At 52.7% G+C, this 6,000-nt stretch overlaps 1 long non-coding RNA gene across 1 annotated transcript in view; it reads right to left on the minus strand.

Annotated features, from left to right (window-relative positions):
* The window catches only part of LOC140386009 (uncharacterized), an 84,460-nt gene extending 79,688 nt beyond the window's left edge, over positions 1–4,772 (minus strand). The window contains exon 1 of the long non-coding RNA XR_011933530.1: positions 4,472–4,772. This is a non-coding gene — a long non-coding RNA (uncharacterized lncRNA). The remainder of the gene's footprint in view (positions 1–4,471) is intronic.
* Positions 4,773–6,000: the final 1,228 nt, after the last annotated feature.

Below are 6,000 nucleotides of genomic sequence, written 5' to 3' on the forward strand. Positions count from 1 at the left end.
CATCTCTGCTCAAACACAAAGAACCTGGGGGCACTGGGCTTGCCACCCCGGTGCTCAGCGGAGGGTGGGGGACCCTTGGCTGTGGGAGGGGGGACCCCGGCTGGGGGTGGAGTGCCCTCCGCAAGGGTGGGCTGCCATAGGAGGGTGGAGGGGGAGGCGCTGGGGGAGGGGGGCAAACGGGGGGATCAACCACTCGGGGCCCCACCATGCTAAACCCTGGATCGTGTTTACCCGTACTGGGAGCAACCCTTGTCCCTGCCTGTCTGCCCCACTGACCACCCATAAACCCCACCGACTGCCGAGGCCTCTGGCCATGCAGCTGAAGACTATCGCTAATAGAGAATTGGCAAGCATGGTTAATTGAGCACTTCACACAACCCAAGTGGTTTCCGTGGGTGGGAAGACCATGTAGCATGTGGGAGCTATTACCTCGCATCCCAATCAGACCGTGATCCCTGGACTCTGGGATGGGGACAGCTCAAGGGGCATGTCCACGGCCGGAGGGTGGGTGGGTTCCTTGGGGAGGGGACCTGGGCCCAGTCCGAGTGACGTTATGAGTGGGTGTCCGGGGTACAGCATTTGGGGTCCAGTGGGGGGAACCTGCTATGGCCGGGAGTACGTGGGCAGGGCGTTCCAGGTGAGGGGGAGGAGGGATCCATGGGGAAATTGAGGGTCCTGGGGTGTGAGCCACTGTTGTTTGTCAGTCTAACACCCTCTCCCAATGCCTTACAGATATTGAATGCTATGGCACAGGTTTTGGACCCAGAAGAACGTGCCCTAGTGGTGCTGCTGCGAGGCCAGGCGGCGAGACACCAGATCCGGAGGCAGCAGCAGCTCGAGGCAGCGGTTCACTTGCCGGGGCCCGTCCCAATCTCTGAGGACCCGGCCGCCCATCAGGCCAGGGAGGGCCCAGAGGGGGATTCCCGCGATAGCACAGGGTGTACAGGCGTCGTTGGTTATTTGAAAAGATGACGGACAGCGTGTGCCACAGGAGGCTCTGCCGCAACAAGAAGATGGTGTGGCACCTGTGCCACGTCCTCACCGACTTGGCACCAGGACACCCCCTCCCGGCGGCCATCAAGGTCACCGCAGCCCTGAACATTTATGCCTCAGGATCCTTCCAGGGCTTGAGCGGGGACCTGTGTGGCACCTCTCAGGCACAGCCCACGGGTGCATCCGATAGGTCACAAATCCCCTGTATACCCGGCAGAGAACTATATAAACTTTGACATGGACCATGCCCAACAGGATGCTCATGCAGCAAGTTTCTCCACCATCGCCAGATGCCACAGGTCCTGGGGGTAGTGGATGGCATGCATGTGTTCACTGGACCATCTGGGACTGCCCTTCGTTAACATAAAGGGTTCCACTCCCTGAACATACAGCTCACGTGCGTCCACCACATGAAGATAATGCATGTGTGTGCACGCTTCCCACGGTGTGTGCACGACAGCTACATCCTAGGGCAGTCGGCTATCCCCGACCTCTTCGAGGACCACCCCAGGATGGGTGGCTAGCTCTTGGGGGGATAAGGGATACCCGCTGAGGACCTGGCTAATGACGGCATTATGGAGGTCGGAGATTGAGGCGGAGACCCGATACAATGAGGCCTATGCGGCCACCGGGCTGTGATTGAGCAGTGCATTGGACTCCTCAAGATGCGGTTCCGATGCCTTGACTTCTCTGGTGGCGCACTCCAGTGCACAGTAGGGCGACAGGATAGAGGTTGATGATGAGGAACATGTGGCCACCTCCGAGGAGGAGTAGGGCAAGGATGCTGAGGTGGCGCTGGAACAGCAGGGGCTGGAGAACGAGTCCAGGTAGGAACCAGATGACCAGCCGGAGGCTGCAGGACAGGCAGCAACGGTTAGGGTCCGGCAGGCTCCGAGGGCCTGGGAGGCCCTCTTACTCGCCTACATCACTTAGAATGAGTCCTGGACCATCATCGCTACCTTACTCATCCCACACCCCCAAACCCCACCCTCCCAGGGTCTGTGCAACGTCACGCCAGGGTGCTGGGTCTGTGTCGGCACTGTCAGCGGGACACTGTCGAGGGCAGGGGGATGATGATAACCCGCAGAGAGCTGAGCGCTGGTGCTCCTCAACCTATGCCATAGTGTGACCGCTGCCTGTCTGCTGTGTGCTCATTCACACCCATCACCTGCACGTGGTGTGCCTGGGCGTAGGGAGGGTGAGATGCCTGGAGAAATGAGCCAAGGGTTCGGAGGTTGGCACGCATTGCAGAAGGAAGTGACAGACGCGTCACACGTGTTGTGCTCAAGGGTGTTTGATGTGTTATACAATTCCCCACTCTCCCGATGGTGCCGCCCACCCCCCCCCCCCCCCCTCGCCAACCACCCACCCCAGCCTCCCCCAATCCTCACCGCTACCTACCCCCCGCTCTCCCGGTGCGCTCAGTGATTCACAACGTGCCTGGCCTTCCTAACTACCGCTATGTCTAGGTGTCTCCCCAGGATGCACATCAGAGGTGGAGGCAGCCAGCTGCCTACCTCATCCCGTGGCCTTCGATGCCCCGGGCGGGCATCCTCTCGGGGCTCTGGAGCCGGAAGGCCCCGGCGCACTTGTCGGCGGCACATGCATAGCTGAGCCGCCCTGTGCGTGTGCTGACCGCTAGACTTGGCCTCATCAAAGGGGTGGAGCTCGGGGGAGCTGGTGGCCACTGTCATCACTCCATGGGATGGGTCCGGGTTAGCACCCAGCGTCCCCTCATCCAGGTCGGTGCCCATAGGGCCCAAGGCTTCACGCTGGGACGCAGGGTCAGCTGGTTTGAATCCCAGCTGCCCCTGCATCATCAGGCTCGACCGGCCCTGGCGGCTCCCCATGGTCTGCACCATTGTGTCAACACCCTCGGCGATACTCCTCAGTAACTGGGGCATGCTCTACAGCGCCTCGGCAATGCTCACCTGTGACTGGGACAAGTTCCGCAGTGCCTCAGCCATTCCCATATGAGAGCAGGACATGTCCCGCAGCATCTCATCAAGGTCAGCCTGGTTCTGGATAACATCCCCCAGTGAGTCAGACATTCTGCCGAGACCCTCAGCCATGTCCGTCACCGACTGCGACACCTTGGACACCTTCACTAATGGTGCCGACGCCGTGCACCAGGCTCTCCACTGCAGTCGCCGCCCTCGCAGTGTTGGCCTCAGTGCTGCGCATTGCCAGTGACACCTCCTGTGCTTGTAGCCTCTGGGACTCCTCCAATCAGCCCTGGAGTGATGCTGACACCTCCCTCTGAATGTCCCGGGCATTCCCTCACGTCTTCATCAGCTCCGGGTAACCCTGTTCCACAGGCTCAGCATCAGGTTGGGACCCAGCCGGGTCCTGGGATCCAGCTGCCCTCTGACTGCTGTCTCGCCTGGGGGTTCCTGCCTCCACCTGATGTACATCAGCGACTGTGTGGTGCTCACCAGATTGTGCCCCAGAAGCCTGACCACTAGCATTTCCCACCGAGGTGCGTGTACCTGCACTGGTGGAGGACGGGGTTGACAGCTGTGATGCCTCAATCGTGTCTTCCTCGGAGCACTCTTCTGAGGTGGTGTGCTGGGTGGCTGGCGAGGAGGCCACCCCGGATGGGCCAGTGCCAACGGCTGGAGGACATGCGGGAGAATGGACATGTGGGATGGATGGGTCTGTCAGTATGGCAGTATCTCAGATTAGAGATATGAACCATCTGACAGGTCCTGCGGGTGGGGCTGGTTGTTCCTCAGCTCTGTGGCTTCTGCCAACCTCCACGTTGGTGACCGACCTGTCCGCGATCACCTCCAGTTAAAACGATGGGCAGTAAATATTGGCGCAGCCAGTGATGCCCACATCCAATGAATTCTTAGAAAAATTAAGTCTAAGTGTAGGTTGCAGGGTTCTTTTTGATAGCAAACAAATCTGCTTTGATTGGCCAAGCCTGGCTTATGAAATGTAGATGACATCTGCATAGTTCCCTTTAAATTTTAGCTCTGCAGCCTACAGGGTATCTTCAGAGATAATAAGGTGCAATATTCATTGATACTACCTTTTGTTCAGAAAATAATAAACAAAAGCAATACAGAGTGTTTAAATAATTAGACCTGAATCTCAACTGGGTTAGACTTTCAATATTGCACAATGCGGATTATCCATTATTCAGTGGATAATCTATTCTAATGATTTTAAGACATTCCCATTTTAATAATGCTCTTGTTGCACTTTACAGCTTGCCAGTGTAACAACCTGGCAACCACATTATGTACTGGTCACTTACATTTTCCAATCATACCACTGTTATCAGTTATAATAAAAACAGAAAATGCTGGAAAACAGCAAGTCTGGCAGCATCTGTGGACAGAGAAAAGAGTTGACATTTTGAGTCCATACGACTCTTCTTCAGGGTTATCAGTTACTTTAGTAAACACAGATAGAACTCAGGTTGCAACATTACATGATGCACTGCAAAGGAGGCGGCACCATTTTTACTCACCTTTTATACTTTTTCAGCCTCCAACCCATGGTTCATATCTCTAATCTGCATGTGTGATTAAGGGTTTCCAAAATGCACCGACCTCGATAAAAATTCTGGAAGTTCTGAAATGCCCACTTCTACTTTGGTACTGACTATTTCCAAATTGCAGCATGTCGGGTCCAAATCCACAACCCCCTAATATCAAGGGGCAGAAATTGAGTTTTGATTTCTGCTTTCCCCTCTCTGTGGACATTTTATTTTACTGAACCCGACTCCATTTGATCCCGGCCCACGGTTTCATCTTACCAGTCAGGTGCAAACCTTTGGACTTCCTTCTAAACAAACAGCAGAATGAAAATTTCTGTTGAACATTAATTCTCTAGATTGTTCTCTTTTTCTTGCATATAGTTGTCATAATATCCACTCATGTATATAATGAGATACAGACAGGCAGTGACTGACACACAGAATAACTAATAAACACACAGGACACAGAACAAACAATTACCAGACGGGACACTGCAGGGGACACCACCACTATAAAACACATGAGGCATCAAGACTCTGTCTCTTCTCACTGGATACAGCTACAGAGATAGTCAGGGTGCACAGTGCAGTGAGCACCGTCTCCATGTGACAGAGAACCAGTCTGGTCAAGCCAGACAGAGGTTATCAGTCTAGATTAATAGAGTGTCAACCCACAGCAGATTATGTACAGCAACCAGCAGGTTCAATAAACAGTGTTGAACCATCTCCTGTGTCGGAAGCCTGTTTCTCGTCTTACTGCATCCAGCTGCAGTCAGTGTTAAACCAACTCATATAACACATCAGCAGTCACAGTATTTTAACTGTCAAGCAAATTGATAATAGCAGGAAAGCGCGCCAGACTGAAATAAAAGTTTAAATGAACTAATAATTGCAATTCTGAGACCACCGTGAATGGGTGTTTAGCATTCAGAAACTGTCATGATCTCTGTATGTGCTTGTACATAAGTGGTTAATGTGTAATCAGTAGCTTCAGATGATCACTAGAGGGCAGTACCCCATTGCAACCGCAATGTGCCTCTCTCTTTTGGGTGTACTGTGACGAGAGCAGGAGTATAGATTAGCTCAGAGTGATTAGTGTAGTTAAACATAGTTACTGTATTTAGATCTTGTTCACCTTACTATTAGTATTAATATTAAAGTAAAGAACTCACAAAATTATTGTTTTAGTTACTCAATAAATCTTTTGTTACTGCTGGACGACTTTGAGTCTTTTTCATCAAGATTCAGAAAACCTCATCAGCAACAGCATTGAGTAACATATATTACATTCAGTAGTGTATCAGAACATACTACAGAAGAGTAATAAAACCAAAACATCCTACACTAAAGTGTTGTAAATAAGTGAAAGGAGCCAATGTGATCAATCTACTCTCCGAAGCAGAAACATGACTCAATGTTAATCTCCCCACAACGAGAAGCAGGACGTCAGGAGAATCAAATCCTAGAAGATGCAAAACACAGGCCCCTCATCGCATATGTGTCTTTTGTCAACTTTGATG

This window comes from Scyliorhinus torazame, chromosome 11 (assembly GCF_047496885.1).
Source record: "Scyliorhinus torazame isolate Kashiwa2021f chromosome 11, sScyTor2.1, whole genome shotgun sequence".
In the NCBI taxonomy this organism is placed as follows: Eukaryota; Metazoa; Chordata; class Chondrichthyes; order Carcharhiniformes; family Scyliorhinidae; genus Scyliorhinus; species Scyliorhinus torazame.